The sequence below is a fragment of the Lepus europaeus genome, unplaced genomic scaffold (genome assembly GCF_033115175.1).
Source record: "Lepus europaeus isolate LE1 unplaced genomic scaffold, mLepTim1.pri SCAFFOLD_28, whole genome shotgun sequence".
NCBI classification, from domain to species: Eukaryota; Metazoa; Chordata; class Mammalia; order Lagomorpha; family Leporidae; genus Lepus; species Lepus europaeus.
In genome coordinates, this window is record NW_026909158.1 from 11,581,417 (window position 1) to 11,597,248 (window position 15,832).

Sequence of the window (15,832 nt, forward strand, 5' to 3'; positions counted from 1 at the left end):
AGAGGCTGTAGCAATATCTGGGATTGAGTTAGCCAAAACACAACCGGATATTTCCGGTTTCATCCAGTCATATCCGGACAAACTGCTGTGGAATTCGTACGCAATGGACCGAGAAAATCAGAGTAAAAATGCTTTTGGAGAAAAGCAAAGTCTTTTCCTTAGGGAAGTGCATAAAATGTCATCTATACAAACAGAAATATCATGTTTGTTTTCGGCAGTTCCTCTAGCTTTCTCACTAGAAAATACGAATGTTTAAAGCTAGTGTCTCCATGTGGAACCAATTAGTGTTTCCAAGCACAAAATTAAATGTTCCCTGGAGAGTGGCATGATGGCGGAATAGGAAAGGAGCACATTGGTAGTTCGGCAAGACACAGGTTCATAAAAGTGGAAATACTGCAGGTTCATTGAAGAGTAGGCGAAGAGACAGCAGAGGAAACTCTTCTGGAACTAGTGATTCACAGTGGACCTGCGTGGAGAGCGTGGGAGTCCAAGTTCGGGACACCAGCGGCAGACTCAACACACCAGCGCTGTAACGCGAGGTGAGCCGAACCTTAATAGCCTGAGAAACCATCGGGCAAGCGGAAATTGGAGACTAGAGGGAATGAGTCTTGAAACTCCATGGGCAAAATTTCACCAGACTAACTAGAAGAGAGAGAGGGGAAAAAAAAAAGTGACCAATACAAACACGAGTTTCTCTCTCTCCCCTCACCTCTCAAAGGCTAGCAAGACAAAAATCAGGCACCATTTTGGACATACGTCATAAGCAGGGCGACCTCATGTCTGTAGCGGCCCTGAGCCTAGCAGAAAAACCTGACTCTTGGGGGAGGGGTGAAATAACAGGAGATTAGCATCTAACTTGGCAGCCCAGTGGGAGACTGCAGGAGAATTGGAGCCCACACCGAGGGCAGCAGAGATTCCCTGTGTGGTCCTTGGGAAAGAGCTTCTGATCTCTGGCTCCTACCTCCAATTACGTTCAGCTGTGCGGAATTACTTCCCTCTTGAATAAAAAAAAAAGAGATTTACCACGCCTAACTTGGGAGTGTTATCTTTGACACACCCTCAACCCTGAGGAATCAAACACAGCTCTCAGGCCACACTCATCTCAAGCCTCTAAGGCTCCACCGAAAGCAGACAGTCCACTTAATATAGAGCCATAGTGTAACAAGAAAAAACACCACACTAAAGAAAGCAAATATCTGCAACATGCCAAACAACAAACGCAAAAACTGAGGTATCAAGAACAAGGAAGACACTATGACGCCCCCAAATGAAAAAGACACCCCAATTCAAGATTATGAAGATGATGAGATAGAAGAAATGCAAGAAGCAGATCTCAAAAAATTGATAAGAACCTTAAGTAGTTCTCAAAAACAAATTCTTGAACTACAGAAATCCTTAGTGGACAAGATAGAAAATCTCTCTCGTGAAAATGAAATATTAAGGAGGAATCAAAATGAAATGAAACAACTAGTAGAACATGAAACTGTGATAGTGACAAAAACCACAATGAAATGAAGAACTCAATAGATCAAATGACAAACACATTAGAGAGCCTTAAAAACAGAATGGGCAAAGTAGAAGAGAGAATATCAGACTTAGAAGACAGAGAACAGGAAAGGAAACAGGCAAACCAAAGAAAAGAAGAAGAAATTATAAATCTAAAAAATATTGTTGGGAATCTATAGGATACTATTAAAAAACCCAACATTCGGGTTCTAAGAGTTCCTGAAGACATGGAGAGGGAGAAAGGATTAGAAGGCATTTTCAGTGAGATAGTAGCAGAAAACTTCCCAGGTTTGGAGAAGGACAGAGGCATCTTAGCACAGGAAGTTTATAGAACCCCTAATAAACATGACCAAAAGAGATCCTCACCATGACACATTGTAATCAAACTAACCACAGTGAAACATAAAGAAAAGATTCTAAAAGGTGCAAGAGAGAAACGTCAGATTACTCTTAGAGGATCTCCAATTAGACTCACAGCAGTCTTCTCATCAGAAACCCTACAAGCTAGAAGGGAATGGCGAGACATAGCCCAGGCACTAAGAGAGGAAAACTGCCAGCCCTGAATATTATATCCTGCAAAGCTCTCATTTGTGAATGAAGGTGAAATTAAGACTTATCATAGCAAACAGAAACTGAAAGAATTTGTTGCCACTCATCCTGCCCTGCAAAAGATGCTTAAAGATGTGTTACACACAGAAACACAGAAACATGGTCACCAATATGAAAGAAGGTAAAGGAAGGAAACCTCACAGCAAAAGATCACAGAAAGCTCAATTTCTCTTTGACATAGAATTAAACTGATGCTCTGTTAAAGCAATGTGTTAAAGTAGTCTAAAAACAAAAAGCAATTCAAATCAATTGGCAATCTACGAAAAGAGTTAAAGATTTTAAAAGCTATTATTAAAATTGCTGTCTTGGTCTATTATGCTATGTTATATGTGTGTACATATTGTATGTCCACATAGGAAATTTTATTAAGATTTTTATTTTAAATGGCTTATAGATAAGATTGTCCATAAATTTAAGCTGCTAAAATCAATCAAAGATACATTTTAATTTGTGTGACCTGAATCTGTGTATCATATGTTTTAAACTTGTGGGTAGAAAGAAACTAAAAACATTTTGTATGTTTGTGCTTAAGTTTACTGGTTAAACAAACTACACCATGTTAGATATTTAAGAGGTGTTTTCAAATACGTGATTCTTAAAATTTATAGAAGGCATTGGACCTTCTGGCAAATGTTTTCTTAAGTTGTTATCTAATGGTTGAAATGGTTTGCTAAGTATTCATGTAATATTGCTATTGTTAGCAAGTGGTCTAGGACTTGCTCCCTCAATTCTCTATTCTAAGCCCAACTTGTTCTTTCATTTCTCTATTCTCTTCAAGGTAGGAAACTAATTCTATTAGGAAGGAATCTGTAGGACGTGCAATTTAATCTTTAGACCTTATAAAAGAGATGGCTAACATTTTTCTGTAACAGCATAGCCAAAATAAGAACTTAAATAATAATCTCATAGCTAGAATCACTTTGCCATCAGCGAAGTATACAGTAAGTAGAAAAAAAACCTCCCTTTCAGACCAAAGGGAAAGAAAGTGTTTAAGTGAGAATATAATTTTCCTCATGGGCATTGTCTACCTTAGAAAAACTACTACAGAACATTCCTGTGACTATAGACTTGCAGTTCAGGCCACCGAAGATTAGAGATGGGACATGGGCACTCCCTTGACTTGCATCCTCAGGTCTGCTTGAACACAAACCAGGAGGAAAAGAAAGCTAGGCATCAGAAGCAATGGGTGGCAGGCCTATTAATGGCTGATCTGTACAGTGATATGCCCTCAAGGAGACCCAACAGGCCAGTCCACTGCAGTTGCTTTCAATGTGGTAAGCCTGGGCTTCAGCAGAAGTCAGCTTGTGAAGAGCGCTGGCAGCTCTGCCAAGAGTTGGATCACTGGAAATGCACCTGCCCTGGAGTCGAAGCATTCCCAGGTCAGAGCCACAGATCTTATTGGCTCTAAGCTGAAAAGCCCTTCACTCAGCCCAACTTCCAAAGTGACCACTGTAGCTGAGGGGACGGCCAAGTAGGGTCAGCAACATTGCAGGCAGAACTGTAAATTTCTTGTTAGAGATGCCACCTGCCTTTACCTGGCCTGCTCTCTCCCAGGCCAGCCAAGTAATGAAAGTCAACAGAGTGCCTTCCCCTAGGAGGTTCACACCTCCCTTAGGATATACCCCATGTGAAGAGATAGATAGGTCTGGGCCTCTTAACTTACAAGGCCTAAAGCCCACCAGATTATAATCAAGCCCCTTCTGTCAGGTTCTATTTGCCTCTCAATCAGAAAACTTAATTGTAGCTTAGACAGCACCTTTCTTAGCTCCTCTAATAAAGACTCTGTCCTTTGTTCTAGACCCTGACTAGCGCACTTGGGCCTCATTCCTTTGTAATCATAACCTCTACTCGACCACCAATGGCTCTACTCCCAACCTGTGTGTACTGATGGTCCTCTTCCCCACTTAATGCTGTAGAATTGTTCAAACCTGGTAAATGCCACTCTTAGGATCATTGGTTATTATCCTCACTCTGTCTTTTATGACCTTGTCTAAATATGATCAGAGTCGGCAAACTTGGAAGGCTTCCATAGCCTTGGCAACTCATGACGACAGCCTAGGGTGGTTACTGGCGCCATAACCTAGAGTGTCAATATGTTGGGTTAACAACAGGAGTCACTGTGCACTTGCTCCTCATGTGGGATCTCTGTCCTTAATGTACTGTACATTTTGATTTAATGCTATAACTAGTACTCAAACGGTATGTTTCACTTTGTGTTTCTATGTGGGTGGAAACTGTTGAAATCTTTATACTAAATTGATCTTCTGTATATAAATAGAATTGAAAATGAATCTTGATGTGAATGGAAGAGGAGAGGGAGCGGGAGAGGGGAGGGAAGTGGGTAGGAGAGAAGTTATGGGAGGGGGGAGCCATTGTAATCCATAAGCTGTACACTGGAAATTTACATTCATTAAATAAAAGTTAAAAAATGAAATATTCCCTGATAAAAAACCTTCAAAACAATAAAGTCCGTGGATAATATCAGGAAAACACAAACACAGAGGCTATCACAATATTTGGGATTGAGTTAGCCAAAACACAACCGTATATTTCTGGTTTCATCCAGTCATATCCGGAAAAACTTGTGTGGAATTCATATGCAATGGACCAAGAAAATTACAGTAAAAATGGTGTTGGGGAAAAGAAAAGACTTTTAATTAGGAAAGTGCATAAAATGTCATCTATACAAACAGAAATATCATGTTTGTTTGTCGCAGTTCCTCTAGCTTTCACCCTAGAAAATACGTATGTGTGGAGCCGGTGTCTCCATGTGGAACCAATTAGTGTTTCCAAGCACAAAATTAAATGTTCCCTGATAAAAAACATTCAAAGCAGTAAGGTCCATGTAAAATATCAGGAATACACAAACACAGAGGCTGTAGCAATATCTGGGATTGAGTTAGCCAAAACAAAACCTGATATTTCTGGTTTCATCCAGTCATATACGGACAAACTGGTTTGGAATTCGTATGCAATGGACCGAAAAAATCACAGTACAAATGGTTTTGGAGAAAAGCAAAGACTTTTCGTTAGGCAACTGCATAAAATGTCATCTACACAAACACACAAACAGAAATATCATGTTTGTTTGCAAAAGTTCCTCTAGCATTCTCCCTAGAAAATACGAATGTGTAGAGCTGGTGTTCCCTTGAGAAACCAACTAGCGCTTCTATGGTAAAAAATTCAATGATCACTGATAAAAACATTCAAAACAATAAAGTCCATTGATAATATCCAGAAAACACAAACACAGAGGCTTTCACAATATTTCGGATTGAGTTACCTAAAACACAAACGGATATTTCTGGTTTCATTCAATCATATCTGGACAAACTGGTGTGGAATTCGTATGCAATTGACCGAGAAAATCACAGTAAAAATGGTTTTCGGGAAAAGCAAAGTCTTTTCTTTAGGAAAGTGCATAAAATGTAATCTATACAAGCAGAAATATCAGGTTTGTTTGCCACAGTTCCTCTAGCTTTCTCCCTAGAAAATACGAATGTGTAGAGCTGGTGTCTCCATGTGGAACCAATTACTGTATCCAAGCTCAAAAGAAAAAGTTCCCTGATAAAAAAAATTCAAAACAATAAAGTCCATTGATAATATCCAGAAAACAGAAACACAGAGGCTGTAGCAATATCTGGGATTGAATTAGCCAAAACAAACCCGGATATTTCTGGTTTCATCCAGTAATATCCGGACAAACTAGTGTGGAATTCGTATGCAATGGACCGAGAAAATCACAGTAAAAATGGTTTTGGAGAAGAACAAAGTTTTTCGTTAGGAAAGTGCATAAAATATCATCTATACAAACAGAAATATCATGTTTGTTTGCCGCAGTTCCTCTAGCTATCTCCCTAGAAAATACAAAGTGTAGAGCTGGTGTTCCCATGATGAACCAATTAGTGTTTCTACGGTACAAAATTAAATGTTCCCTGATAAAAACATTCAAAACTATGAAGTCCATGGAACATATCCGAAAAACACAAACACAGAGGCTGTAGCAAAATCTGGGATTGAGTTAGCCAGAACAAACCAGGGTATTTCCGGTTTCATCCAGTCATACCTGGACAAACTGGTGTGAATTCGTATGCAATGGACCGAGAAAATCACAGTAAAAATGCTTTTGGAGAAAAGGAAAGTCTTTTCGATAGGCAAATGCATAAAATGTCATCTAGACAAACAGAAATATCATGTTTGTTTGCCGCAGTTCCTCTAGTTTTCTCCCTAGAAAATACGAATATGTAGAGCTGGTGTCTCCATGTGGAACCAATTACTGTATCCAAGTTCAAAATAAAAAGTTCCCCGATAAAAAAACATTCAAATCAATAAAGTCCATTGATAATATCCAGAAAAAACAAACAAAGAGGATGTAGCAATATCTGCGATTGAGTTACCCAAAACAAAATCGGATATTTCTGGTTTCATGCAGTCATATCCGGACAAACTGGTGTGGAATTCGCATGCAATTGACCGAGAAAATCACAGTTAAAAAATGATTTTGGAGAAAAGAAAAGTCTTTTCATTAGGCAAGTGTATAAAATGTCATCTATACAAACAGAAATATCATGATTGTTTGCCACAATTCCTCTAGCTTTCTCCCTAGAAAATACGAATGTGTAGTGCTGGAACCAATTAGTGTTTCCAAGCACAAAATTAAATGTTCCCTGATAAAATGATTCAAAACAATAAAGTCCATCTATAATATCAGGAAAACACAAACACAGAGGCTGTAGTAATATCTGGGATTGAGTTAGCCAAAACAAAACCGGTTAATTCCGGTTGCATCCAGTCATATCTGGACATAGTGGTGTGGAATTTGTAGGCAATGGACCGAGAAAATCACAGTACAAATGGTTTTGGAGAAAAGCAAATTCTTTTCGTTAGGCAAGTGCATAAAATGTCATCTAGACAAACAGAAACATCATGTTTGTTTGCCGCAGTTCCTCTAGCTTTCTCCCTAGAAAATAAGAATGTGTAGAGCTGGTGTCCCCATGATGAACCAATTAGTGTTTCTACGGTACAAAATTAAATGTTCCCTTATAAAATCATTGAAAACAATAAAGTCCATCGATAATATCCAGAAAAAACAAACACAGAAATTTTCACAATATTTCGGATTGAATTATCCAAGATACAACCGTCTATTTCTGGTTACTTCTAGTCATATCTGGACAAAGTGGTGTGGAATTCGTATGCAACGGACCGAAAAAATCACAGAAAAAATGATTTTGGAGAAAAGCAAAGTCTTTTCATTAGGCAAGTGCCTAAAATATCATCTATACAAACAGAAATGTGATTTTGTTTCCCGCAGTTCTTCTACCTTTCTCCCTAGGAAATATGAATGTGTAGAGCTGGTGTGTCCATTTGGAACCAATTAGGGTTTCCAAGCACAAAATTAAATGTTCCCTGAAAAAAAAACATTCAAAACATTGAATTCCGTGGTTAATATCAGGAATACACAAACACAGAGGCTGTAGCAATATCTGGGATTGAGTTAGCCAAAACAAAACCGGTTATTTCTGGTCATCCAGTCATAACTGGACAAACTGGTGTGGAATTCATATGCAATGGACCGAGAAAATCACAGTAAAAATGGTTTTGGAGAAAAGCAAAGTCTTTTCATTAGGCAAGTGCATAAAATGTCATCTATCCAAACAGAAATATCATGTTTGTTTGTCCCATTTCCTCTAGCTTTCTCCCTTTAAAAATACAAATATATAGAGCTGGTGTCTCCATGTGGAACCAATTACTGTATCCAAGCTCAAAATATTATGTTCCCGATAAAAAGCAATCAAAACCATGAAATCCGTTGATAATATCCAGAAAACACAAACACAGAGGCTGTCGCAATATATGGGATTGAGTTAGCCAAAACAAAACCGGATATTTCCGGTTTCATCCAGTCATATCTGGACAAAGTGCTGTGGAATTTGTATGCAATGGACTGAGATAATCACTGTATAATAGTTTTGGAGAAAATCAAACACTTTACGTTAGGCAAGTGCATAAAATATCACCTATACAAATAGAAATATCAGGTTTGTTTGCCGCAATTCCTTTAGCTTTCTCCCTAGAAAATATGAATATGTAGAGCTGGTGTTCCCATTATGAACCAATTAATATTTCAACGGTACAAAATTAAATGTTCCCTGATAAAAACATTCAAAACAATAAGTCCATTGATAATATCCAGAAAACACAAACACAGAGGCTTTCACAATATTTCGAATTCATTTAGCCAAAAACAACCGGATATTTCCGGTTTCATCCAGTCACATCCGGACAAAGTGGTTTGGCATTCGTATGTAGTAGAGCAAGAAAATCACAGTAAAAATGGTTTTGGAGAAAAGCAAAGTCTTTTCATTAGACAAGTAGATAAAGTGTCATCTATACAAACAAAATTCCATGTTTGTTTGGCACAGTTCCTCTAGATTTCTCCCTAGAAAATACGAATATGTAGAGCTGGTGACTCCATGTGGAACCATTTAGTGATTCCAAGCACCAAATTAAATGTTCCCTGATAAAAATATTCAGAACAATAAAGTGTGTGGATAATATTAGGAATAAATAAACACAGAGGCTGTAGCAATATATGGGATTGAATTAGCCAAAACAAAACCGGATATTTCCGGTTTCATCCAGTCATATCCTGACAAAGTAGTGAGGAATTCATATGCAATGCACCGATAAAATCACAGTAAATATCGTTTTGGAGAAAAGCAAAGTCTTTTCGTTAGGCAAGTGCATAAAATGTCATCTAGACAAACAGAAATATCATGTTTGTTTGCCACAGTTCCTCTAGCTTTCTCCTTAGAAAAAACGACTGTGTAGAGCTGGTGTTCCCATTATGAACCAATTAGTGTCTCTACGGTACAAAATTTAATTTTACCTGATAAAAATATTCAAAACAATAAGTCCATCGATAATATCCAGAAAACACAAACACAGAGGCTGTAGCAATATCTGGGATTGAGGTAGCCAAAACACAACAGGATACTTCCGGTTTCATCCAGTCATATCCGGACAAACTGGTGTGAAATTTGTATGCAATGGACCGAGAAAATCACAGTATAAATGGTTTTACATAAAAGCAAAGTCTTTTCGTTGGGCAAGTGCATAAAATGTCTTTTATACAAACAAAAATATCATGTTTGTTTGTTGCCGCAGTTCCTCTAGTTTTCTCCCTAGAAAATACGAATGTGTAGAGCTGGTGTCCCCATGATGATCCCATTACTGTTTCAACGCTACAAAATGAAATGTTCCTTGATAAAAACATTCAAAACAATAAAGTCCATCGATAATATCCAGAAAACACAAACACAGAGGCTTTCACAATATTTAGGATTGAGTTAGCCAAAACAAAACCGGTTAATTCCGGTTTCATCCAGTCATATCCGGACAAAGTGGTGTGGAATTCGTATGCAATGGACAGAGAAAATCAGAGTAAAAATGGTTTTGGAGAAAAGCAAAGTCTTTTTGTTAGGGTAGTGCATAAGATCTCATCTATACAAACAGAAATATCATGCTTATTTGCTGCAGTTCCTCTAATTTTCTCCCTAGAAAACAGGAATATGTAGATCTGGTGTCCCCATGATGAACAAATTAGTTTTTCCAAGCCCAAAATTAAATGTTCCCTGATAAAAAAACATACAAAACTATGAAGTCCATGGAAAATATCCGAAAAACACAAACACAGAGGCTGTAGCAATATCTGGGATTGATTTCGCCAAAACACAACCGGATATTTCCGGTTTCATCCAGTCATATGCTGACAAAGTGGCGTGGAATCCGTATGCAATGGAACGAGAAAATCACAGTTAAAAAATGGTTTTGGAGCAAAGCAAAGTTTTTTTTTTAGGCAAGTGCATAAAATGTCATCGATACAAACAGAAATATCATGTTTGTTTGCCGCAGTTCCTCGAGCTTTCTCCATAGAAAATACGAATGTGTAGAGCTGGTGTCTCCATGTGGAACCAATTAGTGTTTCCAAGCACAAAATTAAATGTTACCTGATAAAAATGATTCAAAACTATAAAGTCCATCGATAATATTAGGAAAACACAAACACAGAGGCACAAAAATAAATGTTCCTGATAAAAATATTCAAAACAATAAAGTCTGTCTATAATATCCAGAAAACACAAATACAGAGGCTTTCAAAATATTTTGGCTTAAGTTAGCCAATATACAAGCGGATATTTCCTGTTTCATCCAATCATATCTGGACAAAATAATGTGGAATTCGTATGAATTGGACAGAGAAAATCGCAGTAAAAATGGTTTTGGAGAAAAGCAAAGTCTTTTCCTTAGGCAATTGCATAAAATGTCATCTATACAAACAGAAATATCATGTTTGTTTGCCGCAGTTCCTCTAGCTTTCTCCCTAGAAAATATGAATATATAGAGCTGGTGTCTCCATGTGGAACCAATTAGTGTTTCCAATCCCAAAATTAAATGTTCTCTGATAAAAAACATTCAAAAAATAAAGTCTTGTGTTAATATCAGGAATAGATGAACAGAGAGGCTATAGCAATATCTGGGATTGAGTTAGCCAAAAAAAACTAGGGTATTTCTGGTTTCATCCACTCATATCCGGACAAACTGGTGTGGAATTCGTATGCAATGGACCGAGAAAATCACAGTAAAAATGGTTTTGGAGAAAAGCAAAGTCTTTTCGTTAGGCACGTGCATAAAATGTCATCTACACAAACATAAATGTCATGTTTGTTTGCCGCAGTTCCTCTACCTTTCTCCCTAGAAAATACGAATGTGTAGAGCTGCTGTCCCCATGATGAACCAATTAGTGTTTCTACGGTACAAAAATAAATGTTCCCTGATAAAAATATTGAAAACAATAAATTCCATCAATAATATCCAGAAAACACAAACACAGAAACTTTCAAAATATTTCGGACTGAGTTAGCCAAAACAAAACCGGATAATTCTGGTTTCTTCCAGTAATATCCGGACAAACTGGTGTGGAATTCGTATGCAATGGACCGAGAAAATCACAGTAAAAATGGTTTTGGAGAAAAGCAAAGTCTTTTCCTTAGGCAATTGCATAAAATGTCATCTAGACAAACAGAAATATCATGTTTGTTTGCCACAGTTCCTCTAGCTTTCTCCCTAGAAAATATGAATATGTAGAGCTGGTGTCTCCATGTGGAACCAATTAGTGTTACCAAGCACAAAATTAATTGTTCCCCGATAAAAAATATTCAAAACAAAAAAGTCCGTGGATAATATCAAGAATAAACAAACACAGAGGCTGTAGCAATCTCTGGGATTGAGTTAGCTTCATCCAGTCATATCTAGACAAACTGCTGTGGAATTCGTTTGCAGTGGACCGAGAAAATCACAGTAAAAGTGGTTTTTGGGAAAAGCAAAGTCTTTTCATTAGGTAAGTGCAAAAAATATCATCTAGACAAACAGAAATATCATGTTTGTTTGCCGCAGTTCCTCTAGCTTTCTCTCTAGAAAATACGAATGTGTAGAGCTGGTGTCTCCATGTGGAACCAATTACTGTATCCAAGCTCAAAAGAAAAAGTTCCCTGATAAAAAAAATTCAAAACAATAAAGTCCATTGATAATATCCAGAAAACAGAAACACAGAGGCTGTAGCAATATCTGCGATTGAATTAGCCAAAACAAACCCGGATATTTCTGGTTTCATCCAGTAATATCCGGACAAACTAGTGTGGAATTCGTATGCAATGGACCGAGAAAATCACAGTAAAAATGGTTTTGGAGAAGAACAAAGTTTTTCGTTAGGAAAGTGCATAAAATATCATCTATACAAACAGAAATATCATGTTTGTTTGCCGCAGTTCCTCTAGCTATCTCCCTAGAAAATACAAAGTGTAGAGCTGGTGTTCCCATGATGAACCAATTAGTGTTTCTACGGTACAAAATTAAATGTTCCCTGATAAAAACATTCAAAACTATGAAGTCCATGGAACATATCCGAAAAACACAAACACAGAGGCTGTAGCAAAATCTGGGATTGAGTTAGCCAGAACAAACCAGGGTATTTCCGGTTTCATCCAGTCATACCTGGACAAACTGGTGTGAATTCGTATGCAATGGACCGAGAAAATCACAGTAAAAATGCTTTTGGAGAAAAGGAAAGTCTTTTCGATAGGCAAATGCATAAAATGTCATCTAGACAAACAGAAATATCATGTTTGTTTGCCGCAGTTCCTCTAGTTTTCTCCCTAGAAAATACGAATATGTAGAGCTGGTGTCTCCATGTGGAACCAATTACTGTATCCAAGTTCAAAATAAAAAGTTCCCCGATAAAAAAACATTCAAATCAATAAAGTCCATTGATAATATCCAGAAAAAACAAACAAAGAGGATGTAGCAATATCTGCGATTGAGTTACCCAAAACAAAATCGGATATTTCTGGTTTCATGCAGTCATATCCGGACAAACTGGTGTGGAATTCGCATGCAATTGACCGAGAAAATCACAGTTAAAAAATGATTTTGGAGAAAAGAAAAGTCTTTTCATTAGGCAAGTGTATAAAATGTCATCTATACAAACAGAAATATCATGATTGTTTGCCACAATTCCTCTAGCTTTCTCCCTAGAAAATACGAATGTGTAGTGCTGGAACCAATTAGTGTTTCCAAGCACAAAATTAAATGTTCCCTGATAAAATGATTCAAAACAATAAAGTCCATCTATAATATCAGGAAAACACAAACACAGAGGCTGTAGTAATATCTGGGATTGAGTTAGCCAAAACAAAACCGGTTAATTCCGGTTGCATCCAGTCATATCTGGACATAGTGGTGTGGAATTTGTAGGCAATGGACCGAGAAAATCACAGTACAAATGGTTTTGGAGAAAAGCAAATTCTTTTCGTTAGGCAAGTGCATAAAATGTCATCTAGACAAACAGAAACATCATGTTTGTTTGCCGCAGTTCCTCTAGCTTTCTCCCTAGAAAATAAGAATGTGTAGAGCTGGTGTCCCCATGATGAACCAATTAGTGTTTCTACGGTACAAAATTAAATGTTCCCTTATAAAATCATTGAAAACAATAAAGTCCATCGATAATATCCAGAAAAAACAAACACAGAAATTTTCACAATATTTCGGATTGAATTATCCAAGATACAACCGTCTATTTCTGGTTACTTCTAGTCATATCTGGACAAAGTGGTGTGGAATTCGTATGCAACGGACCGAAAAAATCACAGAAAAAATGATTTTGGAGAAAAGCAAAGTCTTTTCATTAGGCAAGTGCCTAAAATATCATCTATACAAACAGAAATGTGATTTTGTTTCCCGCAGTTCTTCTACCTTTCTCCCTAGGAAATATGAATGTGTAGAGCTGGTGTGTCCATTTGGAACCAATTAGGGTTTCCAAGCACAAAATTAAATGTTCCCTGAAAAAAAAACATTCAAAACATTGAATTCCGTGGTTAATATCAGGAATACACAAACACAGAGGCTGTAGCAATATCTGGGATTGAGTTAGCCAAAACAAAACCGGTTATTTCTGGTCATCCAGTCATAACTGGACAAACTGGTGTGGAATTCATATGCAATGGACCGAGAAAATCACAGTAAAAATGGTTTTGGAGAAAAGCAAAGTCTTTTCATTAGGCAAGTGCATAAAATGTCATCTATCCAAACAGAAATATCATGTTTGTTTGTCCCATTTCCTCTAGCTTTCTCCCTTTAAAAATACAAATATATAGAGCTGGTGTCTCCATGTGGAACCAATTACTGTATCCAAGCTCAAAATATTATGTTCCCGATAAAAAGCAATCAAAACCATGAAATCCGTTGATAATATCCAGAAAACACAAACACAGAGGCTGTCGCAATATATGGGATTGAGTTAGCCAAAACAAAACCGGATATTTCCGGTTTCATCCAGTCATATCTGGACAAAGTGCTGTGGAATTTGTATGCAATGGACTGAGATAATCACTGTATAATAGTTTTGGAGAAAATCAAACACTTTACGTTAGGCAAGTGCATAAAATATCACCTATACAAATAGAAATATCAGGTTTGTTTGCCGCAATTCCTTTAGCTTTCTCCCTAGAAAATACGAATATGTAGAGCTGGTGTTCCCATTATGAACCAATTAATATTTCAACGGTACAAAATTAAATGTTCCCTGATAAAAACATTCAAAACAATAAGTCCATTGATAATATCCAGAAAACACAAACACAGAGGCTTTCACAATATTTCGAATTCATTTAGCCAAAAACAACCGGATATTTCCGGTTTCATCCAGTCACATCCGGACAAAGTGGTTTGGCATTCGTATGTAGTAGAGCAAGAAAATCACAGTAAAAATGGTTTTGGAGAAAGCAAAGTCTTTTCATTAGACAAGTAGATAAAGTGTCATCTATACAAACAAAATTCCATGTTTGTTTGGCACAGTTCCTCTAGATTTCTCCCTAGAAAATACGAATATGTAGAGCTGGTGACTCCATGTGGAACCATTTAGTGATTCCAAGCACCAAATTAAATGTTCCCTGATAAAAAATATTCAGAACAATAAAGTGTGTGGATAATATTAGGAATAAATAAACACAGAGGCTGTAGCAATATATGGGATTGAATTAGCCAAAACAAAACCGGATATTTCCGGTTTCATCCAGTCATATCCTGACAAAGTAGTGAGGAATTCATATGCAATGCACCGATAAAATCACAGTAAATATCGTTTTGGAGAAAAGCAAAGTCTTTTCGTTAGGCAAGTGCATAAAATGTCATCTAGACAAACAGAAATATCATGTTTGTTTGCCACAGTTCCTCTAGCTTTCTCCTTAGAAAAAACGACTGTGTAGAGCTGGTGTTCCCATTATGAACCAATTAGTGTGTCTACGGTACAAAATTTAATTTTACCTGATAAAAATATTCAAAACAATAAGTCCATCGATAATATCCAGAAAACACAAACACAGAGGCTGTAGCAATATCTGGGATTGAGGTAGCCAAAACACAACAGGATACTTCCGGTTTCATCCAGTCATATCCGGACAAACTGGTGTGAAATTTGTATGCAATGGACCGAGAAAATCACAGTATAAATGGTTTTACATAAAAGCAAAGTCTTTTCGTTGGGCAAGTGCATAAAATGTCTTTTATACAAACAAAAATATCATGTTTGTTTGTTGCCGCAGTTCCTCTAGTTTTCTCCCTAGAAAATACGAATGTGTAGAGCTGGTGTCCCCATGATGATCCCATTACTGTTTCAACGCTACAAAATGAAATGTTCCTTGATAAAAACATTCAAAACAATAAAGTCCATCGATAATATCCAGAAAACACAAACACAGAGGCTTTCACAATATTTAGGATTGAGTTAGCCAAAACAAAACCGGTTAATTCCGGTTTCATCCAGTCATATCCGGACAAAGTGGTGTGGAATTCGTATGCAATGGACAGAGAAAATCAGAGTAAAAATGGTTTTGGAGAAAAGCAAAGTCTTTTTGTTAGGGTAGTGCATAAGATCTCATCTATACAAACAGAAATATCATGCTTATTTGCTGCAGTTCCTCTAATTTTCTCCCTAGAAAACAGGAATATGTAGATCTGGTGTCCCCATGATGAACAAATTAGTTTTTCCAAGCCCAAAATTAAATGTTCCCTGATAAAAAAACATACAAAACTATGAAGTCCATGGAAAATATCCGAAAAACACAAACACAGAGGCTGTAGCAATATCTGGGATTGATTT